Source organism: Salmo salar, chromosome ssa10 (assembly GCF_905237065.1).
Source record: "Salmo salar chromosome ssa10, Ssal_v3.1, whole genome shotgun sequence".
Classification (NCBI taxonomy): Eukaryota; Metazoa; Chordata; class Actinopteri; order Salmoniformes; family Salmonidae; genus Salmo; species Salmo salar.
In genome coordinates this window covers 11387511-11415249 of record NC_059451.1, presented here as the reverse complement: position 1 = coordinate 11415249, position 27739 = coordinate 11387511, and the positions used below count along the sequence as shown (strand labels likewise).

General features: G+C 41.8%; 1 long non-coding RNA gene across 1 annotated transcript in view; it reads left to right on the top strand.

The window, feature by feature from the left end:
- The window catches only part of LOC123724379 (uncharacterized), a 66440-nt gene extending 38966 nt beyond the window's left edge, over positions 1-27474 (top strand). Inside the window, exon 3 of the long non-coding RNA XR_006756892.1 lies at positions 27100-27474. This is a non-coding gene — a long non-coding RNA (uncharacterized lncRNA). The remainder of the gene's footprint in view (positions 1-27099) is intronic.
- Positions 27475-27739: the final 265 nt, after the last annotated feature.

The following is a 27739-nucleotide window of genomic DNA, read 5'->3' as shown; positions in this document are numbered from 1 at the left end:
TGTGACTAGGTGGAAATAATACATCAACACCCTTCCCTGAGTTTTGAGGCACCCACAGAGGTCTCATCTACTGTAGATGATCAGCAGCATACGAACACATACCGTACCGAAGCATACGTCACTCCAACACACAGATGATCCTAATAGAAACATAAACAATAGCAGTACACACATCCCAACAACACACACCATACCAACACACATCCCAACAACACACACCATACCAACACACATACACACAAATCATACCAACACACATACTCACAAATCATACCAACACACATACACACACACCATACCAACACACATACACACACACCATACCAACACACATACACACACACACCATACCAACACACATACACACACACACCATACCAACACACATACACACAAATCATACCAACACACATACACACACACACCATACCAACACACATACACACACACACCATACCAACACACATACACACACACACACACCATACCAACACACATACACACACACCATACCAACACACACCTTTTGGTCTAGGACCAAAAGGCTCCTTAACAGCTTCTACCCCCCCAATCCATAAGTCTGCTGAACAATTTAACAAATGGCCACCGCACTATTTACATTGACCCCCCCCCCACATGAGTTGTGTACCCTGCTGTTACTCGCTGTTTATTATCTATGCATAGTCACTTCACCCCTACTTACATGTACAAATGACCTCGATGAACCAGTACCACTGCACATTGACTCGGTATCGGCACCAGTACCTCCTGTATATAGTCTCGTTATTGTTATTTTATTGTGTTACTTTTTATTACTTTTAAGATTTTCTTAACTCTTCTTGAACTGCACTGTTGGTTAAGGGCTTTTAAGTAAGTAAGCATTTCATGGTAAGGTCTACACTTGTTGTATTTGGCGCATGCGACAAATAAAGTTTGATTTGATCAGACCAACACATACATCATACCACATTACACCAACACAGTCACTATACAATTACACCAACACACTCACCACACCAACACATACACATCACACATCACACACGTACACAAACACACACAACAGGGCTCCATTTTGTGAGCTGGGCGAGTAAAAAATTATATTTATATTATAATTAGTTGCATAGGTGCAAGCTGCACGTTCTACAAGGTCACAAAATGTCCTATTTTTTAAGAAGCTAAAACCATGATTTTGGTCAAACAGTAAAGTGCATTATTCTAATGATTCCTGTAATGAAGGTGCCTGCCTGCCCCTGTATCTGTTTCACTGGGGCCTGTTGCTGTGCCGAGCGAGCCACTCTCTCTCTCTCATTCCTTTCCCAGGGAAAGAAAAAGCTCCAGCAGGAAAAAATGCATTCTGATTGTATTACATTTTTAAAACGCTATTGCGGGAAAAACACAGCTATCCTGTTGTCTGAGTTGAAGAGAGGTTTTCAGCTTTCTGTAGGTATAATCTGTATTTCTCAACTCTCAATTTTGAGCTCAATGGCAACCATTTTACAACTGAGATAATTGATATGGCTTTGAGATCCAGAGTGCACGAAATGCGGGTTGGCCATTGCGATTGCATAAGCCTCATTGGGTAGGAGGCTACATACCATTTTGACATAACATTGACTGTTAGATTAATACATGGCTACTAGTAGTGGGTGTTATATTTACAGTTAGCGATCTAGCTAATGTGTTTTGAGTTTCCATTTACTTAGGTGGTGAATTGGCCCCAAATAAATTTGCCAATGATATTACTGCACAGAATGATGCAGGCAAATTCATCTTTATTGATCCCCCAAACATTTGACAATTCTGGAGCACTATTTTAACAGTAAAATACAACAACAATAGCCTAATTGTCAACCCAAAATGAAAGACAATCACTGGATCAGGTTGCACATTATACATTTTATTTAGATGAAACATCTTTATTTCTTGAATACCATCTTATTAGTCTATTAAGCCTACACCTCTGAATAAAGCACTGTAAATTATTTTATAAGATGATTACACATCACATGACGCTGCAACTGGATCCTGGACTTCCTGACGGGCCGCCCCAGGTGGTGAGGGTAGGTAGCAACACATCTGCCATGCTGATCCTCAACACTGGAGCTCCCCAGGGGTGCGTGCTCAGTCCCTTCCTGTACTCCCTGTTCACCCACGACTGCATGGCCAGGCACGACTCCAACACCTTCATTAAGTTTGCAGACGACACAACAGTGGTAGGCCTGATCACCAACAACGACGAGACAGCCTATAGGGAGGAGGTCAGAGACCTGGCCGGGTGGTGCCAGAATAACAACCTATCCCTCAACGTAACCAAGACTAAGGAGATGATTGTGGACTACAGGAAAAGGAGCACCGAGCACGTCCCCATTCTCATTGACGGGGCTGTAGTGGAGCAGGTTTAGAGCTTCAAATTCCTTGGTGTACACATCAACAACAAACTAGAATGGTCCAAGCACACCAAGACAGTCGTGAAGAGGCCACGACAAAGCCTATTCCCCTCAGGAAACAAAAAAGATTTGGCATGGGTCCTGAGATCCTCAAAAGGTTCTACAGCTGCAACATCGACAGCATCCTGACCGGCTGCATCACTGCCTGGTACGGTAATTGCTCGGCCTCCGACCACAAGGCACTTCAGAGGGTAGTGTGCACTGCCCAGTACATCTCTGGGGCAAAGCTGCCTGCCATCCAGGACCTCTACACCAGGCGGTGTCAGAGGATGGCCCTAAAAATGATCAAAGACTCTAGCCACCCTAGCCATAGACTGTTCTCTCTGCTACTGTACGGCAAGCGGTACCGGAGCGCCAAGTCTTGGTCTAAAAGGCTTCTTAACAGCTTTACCCCTAAGCCATAAGACTCCTGAACAGCTAATCAAATGGCTACCCGGGCTATTTGAAGTCTTAAAAATACTTATTTAACCTGTCTCCTCCCCTTCATCTACACTGATTTGAAGTGGATTTAAGTAGTGACATCAATAAGGGATCATAGCTTTCACCTGGATTCATCTGGTCAGGAAAGAGCAAGTGTTCCTAATGTTTTGTACACTCAGTGTATACTTCCATTCATTTTTTTAAAACTGGTGCCGGGCTACCTTCAGACGAGTCTTGTGAGGCTTGTGAGCATCCTAAAGCAAAATAGCAGATATGTATGTCATCTTTCCATGGAGTGGTCATATTATTGTGTAGCCCAAACTGTTCGAACACTACAGACAAGTTGACAGATTGGCGGTACCAACTTCGGACGAGTCCCGTGACGCTTGTGGGGCTTGTAGAGCAAAACGTGTTTGTAAGAGAGTCATCTTTCCATAAAGGGGTCATAATAGTTTGTAGGCAAAACCATTTGTACGCTACGGACATTTTTGTGAAAAGAACGTCTGAAGAACACCGCTGTGGCTCGGTCACCCTCCACCGCAGATGCAGAAGGCCGACATCGGCGGATGTGGTGGATTGAGACGCAGTCCATGCAGATATCTCTAGCTTAAACAGACAGCTTTTTATGGGGATTGTTTTATTATGCTAATTCGATTTCCGCAGGGGCACGGACATCCACTCTTGGGGGTTAAGACCTGCCCTTAACAAATTATTAATAAATTATCTTTATGATTGTGTTATTTTAATGGATTTTTGTACTTAAGCAGAGAGCTCCTGTAAATATGTACATATCTATTTATTTGTATTTGTTTTTAATTATTTGTTGTTCAATCATCTGTTTAATTTTTTTTATAACATTACGTTTTATTGCATATATCTGAAAGTTTTGACCCACAGATTTGCAGATGGACTGGCAGGTATTTTTGGCATGTCCAGCCAGCTAGCTGGCTGTCTAATTGTTCTCGTTTGAATGATGCATCTGGACTCTGTACTCGATTTTTTTTGTTTCACCTGGCTGCCAGTTCCTGATCTTTTGATAACATAAATTGAGGAGTCACCTGAAGCTTGAGAGGAATGGGAGATGCAGCAAAGGAATGCAGTGCTGAGGCAGAGGGCTCGTAGTGAAGACAACTGGCTACTACTCTGAACTGTGTGTGATGAGCGTTCTGGAACCCAGAGCTGTGGGTGCTACACATTGTGAAGAAGTCCAGTAGCTACATGACTCCGGTTGGTTCCCAGAATAGCCCTCTACATGATCGTCACTAGATTCTTCATCAATCATCTCCCTGACAATCTTCCTCTAACCAACCAACTGTCCCTCTCCATCTTTGGAGAATGCATGCACTCTAAGACTTGGCCTCTATTAGTTGACCTAACTATAGTTAGGCTACGCATGATGATGTATAGCTTGTTTGTTTTTTGATTTTGAAGCGCAAAAAGATTCTAATGAAAAGCACTGTAGAAATGTAACAAATAGAACAATTATTAGTTCAATTGGGGTGTTTGTGTTTTCTTGTTTGTACATTTAACCTATAGTTACATAAACTAATGGAAATTTGTATTCTTTCATATTCTAATTTTAACTTCTTAAACACAACTGAAGGATTTGTGATAGTACACATGAAATGTATTTATTACACTGTGAGAATGTTGACGTCCAAAATACTGGTTGGTTCGAAGCGGGGTCCCTCAACGCCAGGCTTTTCTAGTGTTAACGTTCCCATCGCCTTCAACTTCATGTTTCCCACTAATGCAAATGGTTTAGAAGCAATTAAAAATAATAAGCTCCACGCAATAACAAGATATCATTGGCAGCAGGGTGCACTGAGCCGTGTAATTACAAAGTGTCTTTGTACACACACAAAGAGAGAGGCACTAACTTTAGCACCCCAAGTTGTGACCCGGGGAACCTGGCTTTCAACGAGCATTCTACCGTGATTGGCGTTAATTAACACTTTTTCTGTGTCTCATTTTGCCTCCCCCCCTCCCAAACCCACAATGTGTTATTTTTATTGATAAACTGTGACCTGTCTTTGTCTTAGTGTAATTAACTGCTTGGAGAGGTGCCTGATGTTTGGTATTTTTGGTATTTTATTAGGATCCCCATTAGTAGAAGGTACTCTTCCTGGGTTCCACACAAAACATGAAACATGACATAATACAGAACATTAATAGACAAGAACAGCTCAAGGACAGAACTACATCAATATAAAAATAGCACACGTATTCTGCATATCAATACATACACACAAACTATCTAGCTTTATCTGTTTCTGGAAAACAGGCTTGCTGTTCATTTGAGCAGTATGAGATGGAAGGGAGGGGTAAGGAGGGAGTGTACATTTTGCAACATTTTGACAGTTTCATCACACATCTGTAATTTCACTTTATTTATTTTGTAAATGTCTATCTATTTTTATAGATGTGGCACTCACCTGGGTGATGTGCGTAAGCCATTGTATGCCAAAGAGGACATATTTATCAAATTGCATAATGTCATCAACCTTTTTTTCCCTGTTTAGCAAAAGTGTTGGAAAAACTCAATAATCAACTGAATGGCTTTCTTGATGTCTATAGTATTCTCTCTGAAATGCAATCTGGTTTCCTCTCAGATTATGGATGTATCACTGCAACCTTAAAGGTCCCAAATGATGTCACCATTGCCCTTAATTCTAAGCAATGTTGTGCTGCTATTTTTATTGACTTGGCCAAAGCTTTTGATATGGTAGACCATTCAATACTTGTGGGCTGGCTGAGGAGTATTGGTGTCTCTGAGGGTCTTTGGCCTGGTTTGCTAACTACCTCTCTCAAAGAGGGCAGTGTATAAAGTCCGAACATTTGCTGTCTCAGCCACTGTCTGTCACCAAGGGAGTATCCCAAGGCTTGGTCCTAGGACCCACACTCTTCTCAAAATACATCAACAACATAGCTCAGGCAGTAAGAAGCTCTCTCATCCACTTATATGCAGATGATACAGTCTTATATTCAGCTGGCCCCTCCATGGATTTTGTGTTAAACTGTCTACAACAAAGCTTTCTTAGTGTCCAACAAGCTTTCTCCGCCCTTAACCTTGTTCTGAACACCTCCAAAACAAAGGTCAAGTTTGGTAAGAATGCCCCTCTCCCCACTGATGTGATTACTACCTCTGAGGTTTTAGAGCTTGAGGTAGTCACCTTACACAAGTACTTGGGAGTATGGCTAGAAGGCACACTGTCCTTCTCTCAGCACATATCAAAATCTGCAGGCTAAGGTTAAATCTAGACTTGGTTTCCTCTATCGTAATCGCTCCTCTTTCACCCCTGCTGCCAATCTAACCCTGATTCAGATGACCATCCTACCCATGCTAGATTAGAGACATCATTTATAGATCGACATGTAAGGGTGCTCTCGAGTGGCTAGATGTTCTTTACCATTCGGCCAACAGATTTTCCACCAATGTTCCTTATAGGACACATCACTGTACTCTATACTCCTCCGTAAACTGGTCATCGCTGTATAACCGTTGCAAGACCCACTGGTTGATGCTTATTTATAAAACCCTCTTAGGCCTCACTTCCCCTATCTGAGATACCTATTGTAGCCCTCATCCTCCACATACAACACCCGTTCTGCCAGTCACATTCTGTTAAAGGTCCCCAATGCACACACATCCCTGGGTCACTCCTCTTTTCTGTTCGCTGCAGCTGGCAACTGGAACGAGCTACAAAAAACACTCAAACTGGACAGTTTTATCTCGATTTCTTCATTCAAAGACTCAATCATGGACACTTTAACTGACAGTTGTGGCTGCTTCGCATGATGTATTGTTGTCTCTACCTTCTTGCCCTTTGTGCTGTTTTTGCCCAATAATGTTTGTAGCATGTTTTGTGCTGCTACTGCACCATGTTGTGTTGCTACCCTGTTGTTGTAATGTTGTGTTGCTACTATGCTGTGTAGTCATGTGTTGCTGCCATTCTATGTTGTTGTCTTGGGTCTCTCTTTACGTAGTGTTGTGGTGTCTCTCTTGTCGTGATGTGTGTTTTGTCCTATATTTTGATTTTATTTTTTATTTTGAATCCCAGCCCGTGTCCCCGCAGGAGGCCTTTTGCGTTTTGGTAGGAAGTCATTGTTAATAAGAATTTGTTCTTAACTGACATGTTTAGTTAAATAAAGGTTAAATAAATACAAATAAAACCTTAACTCAGGGCCATCAATTTGACTTGTAGGTCATCAATGAACCAGTTCATTTGCAGGTATGTCTTTGTATGTATGCCCTACCTAATGTCATATCTACCATACTCAGAGGTAGCTATAGTTCCTGTTACTAAGGCCATGCTCCCATGTTTCAGAATATAAGTAGAAGTGTAAAAATTGTCTCTGTAGCGGCACCACACAGTCCATTGACTGTCATGTGCATAATTAAGTGATCATTCCCATATCAACCTTTACACAAGCAGTCATTCACATCCTGTTGTTTGACTCAGGTATTCATACATGGCTAAATTATTAAACTAGCAGAGCTTTTTCCCCGTTTAATTTTGAAGACATTTGGACCAAAATCCCCCAGATTATGTAGGAGGGGCTTTGAAAGGTAATTCTCTATGGAAGGAAAATTCCTTTAATAAAACACAGCTCTGCCAAACAGGTTGATTGGACTTTCCTCCGAGATGACAAAATGTCTGCCTGACGGCCTTAATGAGACAGAGGTGTCATGGCGGGGGCTTAGAGAGTAGAGCAGGAGACTGGTGTTATGGCACTATGAGCAGAGTTACAAAGACAGTTGAACATAAAGTGCTTAAACATGCTCCTGTTTTAAGGAAGGGGAAATACTTGTTTTGTCATTGATTGATCCATACATTGATTAAACCTGCGTTACTGGTGTGATACACCTCATGACAGAAAGGATATTGCTTAAATGAAATCCGAATGATGTTTTTCTCAGGCTACATCGCCCCCCCCCGCGCAATACACTCTCTTCACATTCACTTCTATGCACTTGACACATGCACAATGTAGAATGTAATCTCATACGTAGAAATGGTGGGAGAGACTGTGGCTGTAGTCCAAGACTTGCTTCATGTTTCCGGTGGCTGATAGGAGGAGATCAGGGGGGCCTTGTAGAGGGGCCTTGTAATTGCGGCTGATGGGTCCCTATTGGCCACGCTTGTCTGAGAAGTCTTCACTAACGGACTGTGGGTGGAGGACAGAATAGCACATCTGTAGCTCTCGACAAGCTCTTACCCTGAACATACCCATTGGCCCCTGAGGCCTTGCTAGTGACAATCTGTGACACATCGGAGTGAAAACAAAGTGTTGCAGTGTGCTTGCTCAGGTGGCACACTTCAGCTCGGGTGCTATCGGACCTGACTTTTATCAATACTAGCCACACTTTGGTTCAGCTTGGGTATCTATATTTTACTTTAAATATTTATATTTTTGGATAAATTTTACTTTTACTCCACTACATTCCTCAAGACAGAAAAACATTTTACTCCCATATGTCTTTCCCGACACCCAAAAGTACTCGTTACATTTCGAATGCTCAGGCAAGACAGTAATATGGTCCAATACACGCACCTATCATCAATATAACTGTCACGGTTGTCGTTGGTAATGGAGGACCAAAACGCAGCAGGTATGTGTACGCTCATCTTGACATTTATTCACTCAGAATGAACACACCAGAACAACAAAACGAAACGAACTTACGAACAACGAAACAGTCTTGAAAGGCTCACTCGGCAAAACAAGAAACAATCTCCCATAAATACACAGACAAACACACCCAACTAATATAGGACTTCCAATCAAAGGCAACACCAAACAGCTGCCTTCAATTGGAAGTCCACCCCAATTAACTCAACATAGAAACAGATTACCTAGACTAAACATAGAATTACATAAACAAGGAACAGTGCCCAAAAACCCCGGAATACATAAATCAAATGCCCTTTTTAGAAAAACCACCACCCCGAACCACATAAACCAAAAGTCCTGACCAAACTACAATAACAATTAACCCTTATACTGGCCAGGACGTGACAATAACGCATTGTCATCCCTACTGCCTCTGATCTGGTGGACTCACTAAACACATACTTCCTTTGTGGGAGTGTGTCCCTGGCTGTCTGTAAAAAAAAAAAAAAAAACATATTGGCTTCTGGTTTGCTTAATATAAGGAATTTGATGTGTAGCATTTACTTTTACTTTTACTAAACTATGACAATTGAGTACATTTTCCACCACTGTATTTAAGTATAGTTTAAACAAGATACTTTTACTCAAGTAGTATTTTACTGGGTGACTTTCACATTAACCTTCTAATAATTTTCTAATAAAGTATCTTTAATTTTACTCAAGTATGACAATTTAGTACTTTTTCCACCACTGTATACTAGTGTCAAATAGTACAAAATAATACAAATATACATGGATGGAACAAAACTAGAGGCATTCTGTTGTCCTTTCACTCAACCTGTGGTAATTAGAGGCATTTATGCTTCTAGGATGTGAGAACATGAGTGCTCGAGTTTAAGTTGAAATAATGGTTAAATTTTTTTGTGACAGACTCAGCTTCACCAGTAAATATCAGATCCATTTTCTCCTTTTTTCAGAGAGTGAATTCTGTTAGTCAAATAGAAATAGACCTTCCATCTGAGTAGCTCATAGCCTGTACTAACCAACAGCCACTACATGTATTTGACTCAGTGCCCGCAAACCTTGATGTCACTAGGCATCGCTCAGACCAATCATCTTTCGCTTTGATGCTCTGAATGTCTTATGAATCTCCATGTCATCAAATTGCTCGCCGAGACCTGCAATTAGAAAAAATACATTTTGCATCATCATGATGATGTGGCTGGTGACACTTTGCTTCTTGAAAGTCTAATATCTTGAAAACTTGGTTGCTGACATGCAAAACATTTTGGGACTAGTGAAAAAAAATTCTAAAAGATTGTATTTGAGTGTATTTTCCCTTTAATTAAAAAAAAAACGAGTGGATACTGATTTAATAGGAATACATTGTATGGAGTCGCAATCTGCCTTGCATTTTGGTTTCATCATGCCTTTGTTGCACACAGCAATTGTAGGCTTTTTCTTGAAGTGACCCTAATGGTGGATTGCTATTGATTGTGAGATGACGATTATTTGTAAATTAACCAGATGATTATTTGTAAGTGAACCGATTACCTTTACATTCCGACAATCCAGGGGTAGTTGGGAAACACTCCCTTCTGGAGTACACTGTAAAAATAGAAAGACTCAAAACACTGCTTGTGTAATGAAACCATGAAAAGTAGTGTACCTAAGCTGAGATCTGGTGTTTGAATGTAAACCCAATGTAAGTGTTCTGATACACAGAAAGTGTTTTAAAAACAAAATAGAAGTATTCTGAAACACACAAGGTGGTTCTTCTATCTGAATGATGTGTTTTTAAGAGTGTTGTGAAATCACTTTTTGGGGTTTCAGAGCATGTAAAAGGTTGCATAAAAACACGCAAAAACGTATTTTTTCAGTGCCTTATTTCGACAGATTAGAAACACGAGGAGACAGAGAAGGAGTGAAAGTGAGACAGGTGGAAGCGGGAATTGAACCCCTGACTTCTTTACAGACTCAACAACACAGCCACACTGTAAGAAATTATTCTGGGGTGAATTGAAATTGACTCAAAAAAACAACCAACATATACTTCATGAAAATGAATGCAAGTTGTTAAAATTATTTGTTAATTTCATTTTACCAAAAAAATGTCAAACTAAATCCAAAGTAATATGTTGCTCAAAATGTAAATACATTTTATGAGGATAACCAAACGTAGTTACTTAATTCATTAGTCTGGTTTAAATCTCCTTGAATTTCCTATATTGCCAAATGGCTTGTGTGTAATTAAACATTTTCAGACTTTATGACTCTTTTACACAATGTTGTTTGCATGTTTGAGGAAAGAAAAGTATTCATCTATATTAGTATTAAGCAGCTTGTTGTGCCATGAGGTGAAATGGATCATGAACGGATGGATATAAAAACCATCAGACAAAATTACGTTCAATAATTAGACGGCCCATTCCCACATCTCCAACTTGTAATGGTTGAGGCAAATACAGCATCTTGCAATGTTTGCTGTAAACCTATAGTTATTGCTGGTGGACTGAGCATTGTGCTCAACAATGCTTGCCAAAATGGGTTAAACTGGCAAATTATCAGATACATAAATCAATGCTAAATATTGACATACTCCAGAAGAAGTGATCTCTTTCTGCACTAGACAGAATGTGAAACACCGTAATAGTATTTAGAAGCTTTAGATAGAGTAAACAACACAAGGTGTTGCAGAACATTTGATTAAGTGGTCTTACAACACACCATGTAATGTTTCAAAACATCTCTGGATGATGTGTTGTCTGGGTTACTGTTGGTATTCTCCCAGGCACCTCTGGCATTCAAGTTCACATTTTTTGGTCTAAATCTGGGCTTGAGGCGAGGTAGCCTGAGTAAAATATTAGTCCGATTTAAATTAATAAGCAGCTCTTTCGCGTTGGTGGAAGCTCAGTTACCACTTGTTTTGGTATTACAAGGCATTTCATTTTAGCAGCGTACTACCCATAAGAAAATGAAAAAAAAATGAAAGAAAGAACTATCTCACCGCCTTAAACTCTGTTGAAATTGAAAAGTGCAGGTGCATCAGTGATTAGACGAAATGCCACGATGATTGGAGACAATTATAGCTGATTACCACTCCCTGCACAGACACCATGACTAACACCAAGTAATCACACAATCGCAGCATCTCCAAACTTTCTCCAAAGTGTTAACAATTAGTGATTGTCTGTCTGAGATAAATGGTTCCTTATTCCCGTCCTTTCATTGACACTATTGGTCCAACAGACTCGAGCTAGTATGGCTTTAGAAAATGTGTAATTAATGATGAATAAAGCTCTAATAGTCTTGATGGCCTTTGAGCTGTCTAAAATGACCATTCAGTAGCAATGCATTGATATAGAGCTCCATTTTTATGGAATGGTCTGCCTACCAATGTGAGAGACGCAGACTCAGTCTCAACCTTTAAGTCTTTACTGAAGACTTATCTCTTCAGTAGGTCCTATGATTAAGTATAGTCTGGCCCAGGAGTGTGAAGGTGAACGGAAAGGCTGGAGCAACGAACCACCCTTGCTGTCTCTGCCTTGCCGGTTCCCCTCTTTCCACTGGGATTCTCTGCCTCTAACCCTTTTACAGGGGCTGAGTCACTGGCTTACTGGTGTTCTTCCATGCCGTCCATGGGAGGGGTGCGTCACTTGAGTGGGTTGAGTCACTGACGTGGTCTTCCTGTCTGGGTTGGCGCCCCCCCTTGGGTTGTGCCATGGCGGAGATCGTTGTGGGCTATACTCGGCCTTGTCTTAGGACGGTAAGTTGGTGGTTGGAGACATCCCTCTAGTGGTGTGGGGGCTGTGCTTTGACAAAGTGGGTGGGGTTATATCCTGCCTGTTTGGCCCTGTCCGGGGGTATCATCGGATGGGGCCACAGTGTCTTCTGATCCCTCCTGTCTCAGCCTCCAGTATTTATGCTGCAGTAGTTTATGTGTCGGGGGGCTAGGGTCAGTCTGTTACATCTGGACTATTTCTCTTGTCTTATCCGGTGTCCTGTGTGAATTTAAATATGCTCTCTCTAATTCTCTCTTTCTGTCTTTCTCTCGGAGGACCTGAGCCCTAGGACCATGCCTCAGGACTATCTGGTATGATGACTCCTTGCTGTCCCCAGTCCACCTGGCCGTGCTGCTGCTCCAGTTTCAACTGTTCTGCCTGCGGCTATGGAACCCTGACCTGTTCACCGGACATGCTTGTTGCACCCTCGACAACTACTATGATTATTATTATTTGACCATGCTGGTCATTTATGAACATTTTAACATCTTGACCATGTTCTGTTATAATATCCACCCTGCACAGCCAGAAGAGGACTGGCCACCCCTCATAGCCTGGTTCCTCTCTAGGTTTCTTCCTAGGTTTTTGGCCTTTCTAGGGAGTTTTTCCTAGGGAGTTTTTCCTAGCCACCGTGCTTCTTTCACATGCATTGCTTGCTGTTTGGGGTTTTAGGCTGGGTTTCTGTACAGCACTTTGAGATATCAGCTGATGTACGAAGGGCTATATAAATAAATTTGATTTGATATTTTGTACTTGAATTCTACCCGGAGATTCTAGTCCCATAAGAGTTCATATTGAGTACAGGAGTTGAAAGAAACTGGGTGGCCATTTTGGAGTAGTGTAATTACTGACAGACTATGTAACAGTAATAGAGCGATTCATCCTGTGTATACCTGTGTTCTCTGTTTGTCTGTTGCCAGTTCGTCTTGTTCGTCAAGCTTACCAGCGTTTTTCCTGTCAACTTCTGTTTTTTCCCAGACTCTCTTTTTCTCACCTTCGTGGTTTTGACCCTCGCCTGTCCCATTTCTGTACCCTCCTGCTTGACCACTCTGCCTGCCCCTGAGCCTGCCTGCCAACCTGTAACCTTGCCCCATCTCTGGATGATTGACCCCTGCCTGTCTTGATCTGTCTCTTGCCTGCCCCTTGGATTATTAAACCATTGTTTATTCTACGTGTCTGCATCTGGGTCTTACGTCATCAGAGTCGGTACAGCCACCTGGCTTCTTTACACGTCATACCGACAGAAACAAACATCTCTCTGGTAAGAAGAAGGGCGGGGGTGTATGCCTTATGATTAACGAGACGTGGTGTGATCATAACAACATACAGGAACTCAAGTCCTTTTGTTCACCTGACCTAGAATTCCTTACAATCAAATGCCGACAGCATTAACTACCAAGAGAATTCTCTTCAATCATAATCACAGTCGTGTATATCCCACCCCAAGCAGACACATCGACGGCCCTGAAATAACTTCATTTGACTCTATGTAAACTGGAAACCACATATCCTGAGGCTGCATTTATTGTAGATGGGGATTTTAACGAGGCTAATCTGAAAACAAGGCTGCATTAATTTTATCATCATATCGAATGCGTGACCCGGGCTGGCAAAACCCTGGATCATTGTTATTCTAACTTCTGCGACGCATATAAAGCCCTCCCCTGCCCTCCTTTCGGAAACTCTGACCACGACTCCATTTTGTTGCTCCCAGCCTATAGACAGAAACTAAAACAGGAAGCGCCCGTGCTCAGATCTGTTCAACGCTGGTCCGACCAATCGGATTCCACACTTCAAGATTGCTTCGATCACGTGGACTGGGATATGCTCCGCATAGCGTCGGACAATAACATTGATGAATACGCTGATTCGGTGAGCGAGTTTATTAGCAAGTGCATTGGTAATGTTGTACCCACAGTGTCTATTAACCTCTCTGGGCTAGGTGGGACGCTTGCGTCCCACCTACTCAACAGCCAGTGTAATCCCGTGGCGCGATATTCAAATACCTCAAAAATGCAAAAACTTCAATTTTTCAAACATATGACTATTTTACACCATTTTAAAGACAAGACTCTCGTTAATCTAACCACACTGTCCGATTTCAAAAAGGCTTTACAACGAAAGCAAAACGTTAGATTATGTCAGCAGAGTACCCAGCCAGAAATAATCAGACACCCATTTTTCAAGCTAGCATATAATGTCACATAAACCCAAACCTCAGCTAAATGCAGCACTAACCTTTGATGATCTTCATCAGATGACACCCCTAGGACATTAAGTTAAAAAAACAGCTTTTCACATTAGCATGTGAATAGCATGTGACTAGCATTCCCACCGAACACTGCCGGTGAATTTACTAAATTACTCACGATAAACGTTCACAAAAAACATAACAATTATTTTAGAATTATAGATACAGAACTCCTCTATGCACTCGCTGTGTCCGATTTTAAAATAGCTTTTCGGTGAAAGCACATTTTGCAATATTCTCAGTAGATAGCCCGGCATCACAGGGCTAGCTATTTAGACACCCAGCAAGTTTAGCACTCACCAAAGTCAGATTTACTATAAGAAAAATTGTATTACCTTTGCTGTTCTTCGTCAGAATGCACTCCCAGGACTTCTACTTCAATAACAAATGTTGGTTTGGTCCCAAATAATCCATTGTTATATCCAAATAGCGGCGTTTTGTTCGTGCGTTCAAGACATTATCCGAAAGGGTAAATAAGGGTGACGAGCACGGTGCATTTCGTGACAAAAAAATTCTAAATATTCCATTACCGTACTTCGAAGCATGTCAACCGCTGTTTAACCTCTTTGGGCTAGGTGGGACGCTAGCGTGCCACCCGTGGTGCACTCCATCAACAGCAGGTGCATTTCAAGAGCGGCAAATTTGAATCCAAATAAATGTCAAAATTCAAATTTTTCAAAAATACAACTATTTTACACCATTTGAAAGATAAACATCTCCTTAATCTAACCACGTTTTACGATTTCAAAAAGGTTTTACGGCGAAAGCATAAATTTAGAGTATGTTAGGACAGTACATTTACAAGAGTTGTGTGTAATGTTTTGTCAAGTCAAAGACAGGGTCACCAAAACCATAAAACCAGCTAAAATGATGCACTAACCTTTTACAATCTCCATCAGATGACACTCCTAGGACATTATGTTAGACAATGCATGCATTTTTAGTTCTATCAAGTTCATATTTATATCCAAAAACAGCGTTTTACTATGGCATTGATGTTGAGGAAATCGTTTCCCTCCAATAACCGGCAGTCAAGTCAGCGTAACAAATTAAATAATTAAAATTAGAAAACATTGGTAAAATATTATATTGTCATTTAAAGAATTATAGATTTACATCTCTTGAACGCAATCAACTTGCCAGATTTAAAAATAACCTTACTGGGAAATCACACTTTGCAATAATCTGAGCACTGCGCCCAGAAAAATACGCGTTGCGATACAGACTAGACGTCATGTTGGGGAGATCTAAAATCGAAAATACTATGTAAATAATCCATTACCTTTGATTCTCTTCATCAGATGTCACTTCCAGGTATCACAGGTCCATAACGAATGTAGTTTTGTTCAAAAAAGCTCATCATTTATGTCCAAAAATCTCCGTCTTGTTAGCACATGATCTAAGCCAGCCGGACTTCTCGTCATGAACGAGGGGAAAAAATATATTTCCGTTCGTTCAAACATGTCAAACGTTGTATAGCATAAATCATTAGGGCCTTTTTAACCAGAACATGAATAATATTCAAGGTGGACGAATGCATACTCTTTTATAACGTATTGGAACGAGGGTACCCAACATGAACTCGCGCGCCAGGTGTCTAATGGGACATCATCGTTCCATGGCTCTTGTTCGGTCAGATCTCCCTCCAGAAGACTCAAAACACTTTGTAAAGGCTGGTGACATCTAGTGGAAGCAATAGGAAGTGCCAAAATATTCCTCAGCCCCTGTGTTTTTCAATGGGATAGGTTTAAAGTCAATACAACACATCAGGTATCCACTTCCTGTCAGAAAATGTCTCAGGGTTTTGCCTGCCAAATGAGTTCTGTTATACTCACAGACACCATTCAAACAGTTTTAGAAACTTTTGAGTGTTTTCTATCCATATATAATAAGTACATGCATATTCTAGTTACTGGGTAGGATTAGTAACCAGATTAAATCGGGTACATTTTTTTTATCCAGACGTGCAAATGCTGCCCCCTAGCCCTAACAGGTTAAAAGAAATTTTTATGCCATTTTTCTCGTAAAAAAGCGATAATATTCCAACCGGGAATCTGCGTTTAGGTAAAAAGAGGAAAGAAAATAAAGCACGGGGTCGACTCATGCACGCGCCTAAGCCCATTGTCCTCTGATCGGCCACTTGCCAAAAGCATAAATGTGTTTCAGCCTGGGGCTGCCTCGATATCATTCAGCTTTTTCCCGGGCTCTGAGAGCCTATGGGAGCCGTAGGAAGTGTCACGTTACAGTAAAGATCCTCAGTCTTCAATAAACAGAGACAAGAAGAACAAGATCTTGTCAGAGAGGGCACTTCCTGTAAGGAATCTTCTCAGGTTTTTGCCTGCCATATGAGTTCTGTTATACTCACAGACACCATTCAAACAGTTTTAGAAACTTTAGGGTGTTTTCTATCCAAAGCCAATAATTATATGCATATTCTAGTTACTGGGCAGGAGTAGTAACCAGATTAAATCGGGTACGTTTTTTATCCGGCCGTGTAAATACTGCCCCCTATCCCCAACAGGTTAAAACATTCCCCAACCAAAAACTGTGGATTGATGGCAGCATTCGCGCAAAACTGAAAGTGCGAATCACTGCTTTTAATCAGGGCAAGGTGACCGGAAACCTGTCTGAATACAAACAGTGTAGCTGTTCCAATGGGATAGGTTTAAAGTCAATACAACACATCAGGTATCCACTTCCTGTCAGAAAATGTTTTTGTTTTTGTGACATATATGCTTGCTTTGCCGCAAGGCAATCAAACAAGCTAAGCGTCAGTATTGAGACAAAGTAGAGTATCAATTCAATGGCTCAGACACGAGAGGTATGTGGCAGGGTCTACAGTCAATCATGGACTACAAAAGGAAAACCAGCGCAGTTGCGGACCACGATGTCTTGCTCCCAGACTAACTAAACAACTTATTTGCTTGCTTTGAGGACAACACAGGGCCACTGACACGGCCCGCTACCAAAACCTGCGGGCTCTCCTTCACTGCAGCCAACATGAGTAAAACATTTAAACATGTTAACCCTCGCAAGACTGCAGGCCCAGATGGCTTCCCCAGCCGCGTCCTCAGAGCAAGCACAGACCAGCTGGCTGGTGTGTTTACGGACATATTCAATCAATCCTTATCCCAGTCTGCTGTTCCCACATGCTTCAAGAGGGCCACCATTGTTCCTGTGGTGTCAGGAAAATAACCTCACACTCAATGTCAACAAAACAAAGGAGATGATCGTGGACTTCAGGAAACAGCAGAAGGAGCAGCCCCCTATCCACATCGATGGGACAGTAGTGGAGAAGGTGGAAAGTTTTAAGTTCCTCGGCGTACACGTCACGGACAAACTGAAATTGTCCACCCACACAGACAGCGTGGTGAAGAAGGCGCAGCAGCGCCTCTTCAACCTCAGGAGGCTGAAGAAATTCGGCTTGTCACCAAAAACACTCACAAACTTCTACAGATGCACAATCGAGAGCATCCTGTCGGGCTGTATCACCGCCTGGTACGGCAACTGCTTTGCCCACAACCGTAAGGCTCTCCAGAGGGTAGTGAGGTTTGCACAACGCATCACCGTGGGCAAACTACCTGCCCTCTAGGACACCTACACCACCCGAAGTCACAGGAAGACCAAAACGATCATCAAGGACAACAACCACCCGAGCCACTGCCTGTTCACCCCGCTATCATCCAGAAGGCGAGGTCAGTACAGGTGCATCAAAGCGGGGACCGAGAGACTGAAAAACAGCTTCTATCTCAAGGCCATCCGACTGTTAAACATCCATCACAAACATTGAGTGGCTGCTGCCAACATACAGACCCAAATCTCTGGCCACTTAAATAAATGGACTTAATAAAGGTATCACTAGCCACTTTAAATAACGCCACATTAATAATGTTCACATATCCTACATTACTCATCTCATATGTATATACTGTACTCTATACCATCTACTCCATCTTGCCTATGCCGTTCGGCCATCGCTCATTCATATATTTTTATGTACATATTCTTATTCAAATCAAATCAAATGTATTTATATAGCCCTTCTTACATCAGCTGATATCTCAAAGTGCTGTACAGAAACCCAGCCTAAAACCCCAAACAGCAAGCAATGCAGGTGTAGAAGCACGGGTTATTCATTCCTTAACACTTGTGTGTTTAAAACTTCTTAAGGACAGACGTTCCGCTAGCGGAACGCCTCACCAATATCCAATGGTAGAGCGTGGCGCGAAATACAAATACCTCAAAAATGCTATAACTTCAATTTCTCAAACATATGACTATTTTACACCATTTTAAAGACAAGACTCTCGTTAATCTAACCACATTGTCCGATTTCAAAAAGGCTTTACAGCGAAAGCAAAACATTAGATTATGTCAGGAGAGTACCCTGCCAAAAATAATCACACAGCCATTTTCAAAGCAAGCATATATGTCACAAAAACCAAAACCACAGCTAAATGCAGCACTAACCTTTGATGATCTTCATCAGATGACACTTCTAGGACATTATGTTATACAATACATGCATGTTTTGTTCAATCAAGTTCATATTTATATCAAAAACCAGCTTTTTACATTAGCATGTGATGTTCAGAACTAGCATACCCACCGCAAACTTCCGGTGAATTTACTAAATTACTCATGATAAACGTTCACAAAAAACATAACAATTATTTTAAGAATTATAGATACAGAACTTCTTTATGCAATCGCGGTGTCAGATTTTAAAATTGCTTTTCGGCAAAAGCACATTCTGCAATATTCTGAGTACATAGCCCGTCCATCACGGCTAGCTATTTTGACACCCACCAAGTTTGGGACAACCTAAACTCAGAATTACTATTAGAAAAATTGGATTACCTTTGCTGTTCTTCGTCAGAATGCACTCCCAGGACTTCTACTTCAACAACAAATGCTGTTTTGGTTCCAAATAATCCATAGTTATATTCAAATAGCTCCGTTTTGTTTGTGCGTTCAGGTCACTATCCGAAGGGTGACGCGCGAGCGTATTTCGTGACAAAAAATTTCAAAATATTCCATTACCGTACTTCGAAGCATGTCAAACGCTGTTTAAAATCAATTTTTATGCTATTTTTCTTGTAAAATAGCGATAATATTCCAACCGGGCGACGTTGTATTCATTCAAAGGCTGAAAGGAAAAAATAGAGAATTCTCGTGAACGCGCCTCTCAGTCTCACTGTCCCCAGGCTGACCAGTTCTTCGCCCAGAGACAGCAGACACCCCATTCCACTTTCTGGCGCCTTCTGAGAGCCAATGGAAGCCTTAGAAAATGTAAAGTTACAGCACAGATGCTGTATTTTCGATACAGATCCAACAGAAGGACAACAAATTGTCAGACAGGGCACTTCCTGTATGGAATCTTCTCAGGTTTTGGCCTACCATATGAGTTCTGTTATACTCACAGACACATTCTAACAGTTTTAGAAACTTTAGAGTGTTTTCTATCCAAATCTACTATTTACATGCATATTCTAGTTTCTGGCCAGGAGTAGTAACCAGATTAAATCGGGTACGTTTTTTATCCGGCCGTGAAAATACTGCCCCCTATCCCAAACAGGATAAAGTAGTTGTCGTGAAATTGTTAGGTTAGATTACTTGTTAGATATTACTGCATGGTTGGAACGAGAAGCACAAGCATTTCGCTACACTCGCATTAACATCTGCTAACCATGTGTATGTGAAAAATAAAATTTGATTTGATTCCTGATACATCTCTTAATTCAAAATAAATGGGTTGGTTCCTTATTTAATTTTTTCATAAATTCAACAGGTAACGGATCTATTCATTTATTTTTGTTTAGGAACTATATAGGAACTTTTGTTTAGGAACTTTTACGTCATCATTATGTTATTAATGAGGTATCCACCAGAACTTTCATGAACCCTTTGATATTAACTAATTGATCACGGGGTGATTAGGCTGACGTTCTGTTCACAGCTTATGTGGTATGTGTGTCAGTGTGAGTGTGCGCATGCGTGTGTGAATGTTTACGGTGAGTGGGAGTGAGTGCCTGCTTGCTCGCATGCACGTGTGTTGTGTACTGTACATGCATTCACATGCATTTTCAGCTGTCCATGCTTATGTACACTTATTCAGTGGGAGGCTAGAGAAAGAGATGGATTGTAAATAGTAAAAAGTAAACAGGGGGAACGCTTTTCTTACACCGCGTCTGCTTTCGTCATCCACACTAAAGAAGGATATTTCTGTCCTAGCAGATGAAGCCGCTGGCACGTTTGTTATACTGTTCAGGGTTGGCGAGTAACTGATTACATGTAATCTGATTTCCAAAAAACTGTAACTGTAATCAGTTACGTTGCAAGTTAAAATATTATAATCTGATTACAGATTATTTTGAAAAACGAAATGATTACTTGTTCTATGACTTTTAAATTCAGAAAGGATGTTTGCGCAAAAATACATTATGACACCTTTCTGTTTTCTCAATGACATTAAATTCAACATTGAAAATAGGCTCAAGTTTAAGTTTGTTTCACCTGAGCGAGACAGAGACCAGGGTAGCAGGTAGCCTAGCGGTTAAGAACATTGGGCCAGTAACCGAAAGGTTGCTGGTTTGAATCCACGAGCCAACTAGGTGAAAAATCTGTCCTTGAGCAAGGCACTTAACCCCAAAATATGTTTGATGGATCCTTTGTCTTCTGCTAATGCCTCTTGTAAAGGACATTTCCACCCCAAAATGATATTTTGGTATTTGTTTCATTAGGCCATTGTTTTGCTTGTCAGCAATCAAGTTTTCAAGATATGTAACTTTCAAAATACAGAAATCATCCCCATTGACGCATTGTGCATCACATGATGCAAAATGCATCATACGGGGATGATTTCTGTATTTTGAAAGTTACATATCTTGAAAACTTGATTGCTGACAAGCAAAACATTTTGGGACTATGTTAACAATGGCCTATTGAAACACACCAAAATATAGTTTTTGTGTAGAGTTTTCCTTTTAAGGGAAAGTAATTCAAAAGTAACGGAAAGTAATCAGAATACGGTACTGAGTTTGGGTAATCCAAAAGTTACGTTACTGATTACAAATTTGGACTGGTAACTAGTAACTGAAACAAATTACATTTAGAAAGTATCATACCCAACCCTGGCCATGTTGTAAAATGCCCTTGTCAAAGAATGGGGTTGAGTATTGATCTCTCCTAGCCTTCCCCCTGCACAACATCAAAGCATGCCGCCTCCTAGAATATGGCTTTAACAGTCTACTATTCTAAACACACAGATATCCGCAATGAAAACAACATGTAGCTAGCTTTTCTCCTTTTTTCCTTTTCTTTACTGGATCTATCACAACGGATCGATGCATTTGTTCTTTACACATGTCCTCCTCAACCTCTGTGCGTTTAAAAAAAGACAATCCTTCTTTTGTTCCCTTTGAGACCAGGTAGAAGCTTGTAATGCTCATATATTGCATGGGCAATTTATTGCATCTCTTATAGTGAAGCTCTTTCATGCTAGTTGGGACTGTACTTTTGTCTGGATCTAGCTCTGATTCTGAACCCAGATTATCCCTAGTTCTGGTCTAAAAAAATCTATAGAAAATCTCAATTGAATGTGCCTGCTAGTCCAGGACTATGCCTAATCTGGGTCTTGGAAATCAAGAGTGGTAGCATGTTTTATTTAATGCTACATACTGTATAAGGCCAGACCAGAGAAGGAGGTTGTGGATGAATTAGCACCCAGAGGAGGTACCTCCCTGCTCCCCTCTGTCTCCATCCCGTCCTCCCTGCCTGAACTCTGTGCCCTCTCTGTTGGCTTCTGGCCACATCCTCACCACTAAACGCCATTGCAAAGGAATGCTGTAGTTTATGAGCACCTGGACAGGGAACAAAGGAATAAAGAAGGCAAGGGATCGGGGTGGAGAAACAAATTAATCCACTAAAAGCCTTTTAGCGATATTGCCCACTCACGGTGATCTGGTGGAGAGACTGCTGCCAATAATTTAATTCCAGCAGAAATGTCAATCAGTCCGAGAGCTATTCATTTTGCGAATGATTCTTGCGCCATCCCCCCAACTGCCACTGTTGCCACACTGACTCCCAAAAATGCTCTCATTTCAAATTTTCTTGCCTTCTCATTCTACACAAACATATTTGACACAGTAGATGGCACGTGGGGCCTGCTTAGCTTAATCCCCACCCCTGCTCGCCACCCCACCGACGCAAGAATTTAGTTAGGAAGATTCTGCTGAGTCATACGGCCATTTTGGTTAAGTGCTATGGCACTTCCTGGAGAGGACAGCCTCCCACATTGCATTTTGATTTACCCAGCTGAAATTTTACCAGGGCATTACTCATGTCTCATTTGTATATGAGCGGGAGAGAGGGGGAGGGAGGGAGGGAGGTGAGGACGGAATTTGAGTAAGAGAGGTACATGTAAGGAGGAGACAAACGCCTTAGCTGCTTTGTTGTTGTGTTCTCCCAAACTCTCCTGGTGGTTTTGACTGCACAAACAACTTCCTGTGTGCTGAATTGCCTTGCCTGCAAGAGTTCGCGTCATCACTTTCACTTGAAATGTAGAATATGTTAGTATACATTTTATTTAATGAAATGCCGAGGGAAGTGGTTTGAAGTGCCTTTCTCTGTTCACTCAGAATAGATTCCACAATTTCAAATGAGCGGACAGTGGAATGCCTACGTGGTAAAACATCATTTCAGATTCCTGGTAAGCATTCCCTTTTCGTGCCAAATTCTCCTTTCCTTTCCTCTCCGACAGACAGTAACCCAGAGCAGCAGCGCTCCCGCACCGCTGACAACCACCCCAGCCTCAGCCCCGCTGATCAAAGCCCCTGCAGCATCCTCCCAGCCCTGGCAGGGGAGCCCCCTGCTTTGATTCAGGCCTATTCTCCCACAGCAAGCTGCCTGCTGCGCGTCATACAATATGCTGTGCCTATACCACTTCTCGGGCCATCTCAAAGCATTTGTTACTGAGTGACACCGTCCCTAGGTGCTGGCACAAGCCAAGCCATCGCCATTTTCTGATTCGAACAAAAACAACAGCAGTGTAAGCTCACTGACTCTTTTCAATTCAATCTGTTGGAATAGCACTGACTCGGGTATTGAAGGAAATACAGTACACTGAGTGTACCAAACATTAGGAACACCAGCTCTTTTCATGACATAGTTTGACCAGGTGAATCCAGGTGAAAGCTGTGATCCCTTATTGATGTCACTTGTTAAATCCACTTCAATCAGATGTAGATGAAGGGGAGAAAGCAGGTTAAAGGAGGATTTTTAAGCCTTGGGACAATTGAGACATGGATTGTGTATGTGTGCCATTCAGAAGGTAAATGGGCAAGTCAAAATATTTAAGTGCCTTTGAACAGGGTATGGTAGTAGGTGCCAGGCGCACCGGTTTGTGTGTGTCAAGAACTGCAACGCTGCTGAGTTTTTCACGATCAACAGTTTCCCATGTGCATCAAGAATGTGGAATGCTTTTGACACCTTGTAGAATCAATCCCCTGGTGAATTGGGGCTGTTTTGAGGGCAAAAGGGGGTGCAAATCAATATTTGGAAGGTGTTCCTAATGTTTTGTACACTCAGTGTAGTTTTGTCAAATTGTTCCATATCTAGATGACAATATACTACATTAATGACCATGACCATGAACTATTGATGGTAAAGTAATATGTTATGGGATATGTTTTGAGCTCAATTCAGACGACCTTCTTAGATAGCTAATCCCATCTTGCTTTTGATTGCTCATTGACCAACTGTTGGATGAAGACCAGTGAATGTCTAGTAGAAACCATGATGAACCGTGGTGGTGGGCTAGTCGGAAGACACTTCCATTCAAGATCTAGGCCGCACATCTCTCCAGATGGGTTACGTAATACCAGATATGTTACTCCATGAATGTCAAGATTCTTAAATAGCCTTTCACCAAGAGTGATGAACGAGCCTAAAGAGCCACACCAACTGTACTTGAAAATGCACTAATGGCCACTGCGAACATGTGTGCAAACATGGATCTGCATATCGATGTATACCTCCCAATGTATCATGGAGAGGCTGGGCAAACACACCACATTATCTCCCATTTCCCAAAGTCTCTTCAGCTCAAGAGGAAGCCCAATCTCTTTGATCCCACACCCGTACCTGTGTCTAACCTTTGCGTGCATGGGAATAGCAATTTGCTGCCATTATGTCGAACCGAGCCAGACCCTCTCATGGTGACAGCAGAGGAGATAGTAGGGGGGCTCACTTCGGAATAGGGGGGGGGGGGGGTTCTCGGGCTAGCTCACCATTCAGGGTCACTTTACAAGCAGGGTGCCAGGAAATGCATTAAAGCCTTTTATATTTCATAGATATGGCTGGCTGTGTGATAATAGAGAGCGTCTGACGTGCTCAACCCCCTCAGCCTCACTACACAGCTCAGAAGAGAGACCTCTGGCACTCACACCATTTACGTCCGGACGGTGTCAAGAGAAAGCCCACGTCTCCAAGCATATTGACTCATGTCAGGGGTGCCGCTAATGTAGAGTGCCACAGGGTGGGAGGTAGTCGAGAGGTTAGGAGCATGCTGTAAAACAGGTGCCCTCTTGAAATGATTCACAGGGGAATTCATAGCCCTTGTCATATCATCTACTGTCATGGAGTAGATATCACACACATGACCCCATCCCCCACTCGCCTGCCTCAACCCCATCACTCAGTTGCCATGGGAGGGTTGTCATTGACCCCGGACCATGGGTGCTGTCTTTGCTAACTGACTTTAATGCCATGGAGGGTAGAAAACATACTTAAGCTTTATGAAGGTCATATGTCGCCCAGCACAAGGAAGTGCAAAAAACAGCCTACGCCGTGTTTAAAAAAGTTCAGCTGAGGCTTAGCTCCTGAGTATTAAGGTTTAGGGCTTTGCTGACAGCATGTGTGTGTGTGTGTGTGTGTATGTGTGTGAAGAGGTTTGGGTGGCACGGTCCCTAAACTAGCGTGGTTAGCCTAGCCCGGTTGATCCTCAGATCTCGGCCCATTCTGTATATATTGTTATTGATTTACCTCCACTGCCACTGACAGCCACTCTCTTCTTGTACACCCTTGCTTTTGTTGTGAAGGCTTGCCACTCTTTCCCCAAAACCCATCCTCATCCTCGCTCTTAGGAAGCCGGGCAGAGGTGCGATGGCTGTGGTGCACATCTTCAGCCTGCAGGCACATTGCTGTAATGGCGAGAGGGTGTGAGTGTGTCTATGTGTGGAGAGGTTTGTAATTAAGTGCTTTTCATGACAAGGTTAGTGAGGTTAAAAGCTTTCAAGATGGCTGTCATCTTCCAGAGTGGCGGTGGGTGTTAGTGGTATTTGTGTCATACAAGTCTGCACCTCAAGACCTGCAGTGTAAGAACTGTCCATGCTAAGTGCAAAGTGGGCTGATGACACCATGGCAAAGTTCAGCACAACAAACATATGTGTGTTACACCACAAGAAGTTAAGTATTTGCGGTCACATGCAAGCCTGCCCACTGTATCTGAATGCATTATCATGAATACATTGAAGGACATTTACAACATGGGCGTAGTCTCACTTTAACCTTTTGCAAAAAACAAAGAGATTTTTCTTGCCAGATGTTGGTAATGACTTCATCAAGGGAGATGACCTAATGCATCTTCAGAATTATTACTGGAGTTTCACAAAGCAGCATAAGGTTCTTACTGCACGGTTATGTGGGTGTATGAGCAGCATAGAAACACCTATAGAGATGAACTCTCCATCTCCCTCTCTCTCGGCATGTCCTAGTTGTCTCTGTTTACATCCAGTTCCCTCTGACTACAGTAGTTGAAAGCAGGTCAAAGCCCGTTTTCTGTGATTTAAGACTTGGCTCTGCATTCGCTTGTTTCCAGCGTCTACAGTTATACGTGTAACGGGGGTTGTCAGTGTGCTGCTAACAGCTTAGCTTCCTCCACTATCCGACAACCCCATACTGTGCTCGAACCAGTAAACCTCTGCTTCGCAAAACAGGTGAACACCCTCCTTGACAATGTTTCAACTGTTTGAGCTACCCAAACAGTACCAAGTGGATAGTTCAATCGACAACATTTCAAGCTAGCTATGGAGTGATCTTACAGTACATTCTTTCTCCATTACACTCAATCCTTCTAAACTTGCTACACAGTGCACTACCCTGGCCTTTGAGCTGAGCCCAACTGGGTCAATGGCACCACTGTAACAGGGGGAAACGTGTGGCTAACAGCTTAGCTTACTCCACTGTCCAACTGCCTCATACTGGGCTCGAACCGGTGATTCTCTGCTTCGCAACACACATGACCTCCATCCTTGACAACTTTCCAACCGTTTGAGCTTCCTAAAAAATGACAAATTGGATAGCTCCATCTGAGACGTTTCAAGCTAGCAGTAGAGTGAGCTTACGGTTTGTCTTAACTCTGTTACATACAGTACGCAGGCCTCATTCTATCATTGAGCACTAATGGATATTCATCAGCTTGACTATAGAAATTGGTATGAGTATTATATAGCCCAATCATAGACAACACATTCAATCATTACACATTCCTAACAATGTTGTTCATTCGTTTTTTCTGTAGGATTCCAGTTTTGAAAAGCCATGCCGAGGACAGAGGAGCTAGATTAAGGGGCACAGGCAAGGCTGCATAAAAAATCTGAAAAAATTGGAACGGAAGACCTTGAGAGCTTGAGGGCTGCTAAGAAGACTGCACAGACTGCAAAATACTTCAATCGAAAGACTCCTGCACTTTACAACACACGACTGCTGCCATTTCACTACCGCACTATAATATTAATTGAAGTATGAACACATAACAGTTGTACACTTTCCTTGACTACACTGTACTTTGTTCTTCATGTGCAATGGTTATCTTTTAAGTCGTTTTCTCAGTGATTTTTCCCGTGGTCTGGGTGATATCAGTTCAGCACTTTATCCAATGTTGTTTCCCCTTACACTGTGCTTTTGTTGTTGAGCTTAGAGAGACAACCTTGTATTCCTGTGTATCTACCTAATAAACCTTTATTTAACCTGAACTGTGTAATCGGACCAACTTGTTTTGTACTGTATTTACAACAAGGTAGTCCATCCGTCGTCATATATATATATATATATATATATATATATATATATATATATACATACACATACATACATATACATACATATATATATATATATATATATATATATATATATATATATATATATATATATATGTA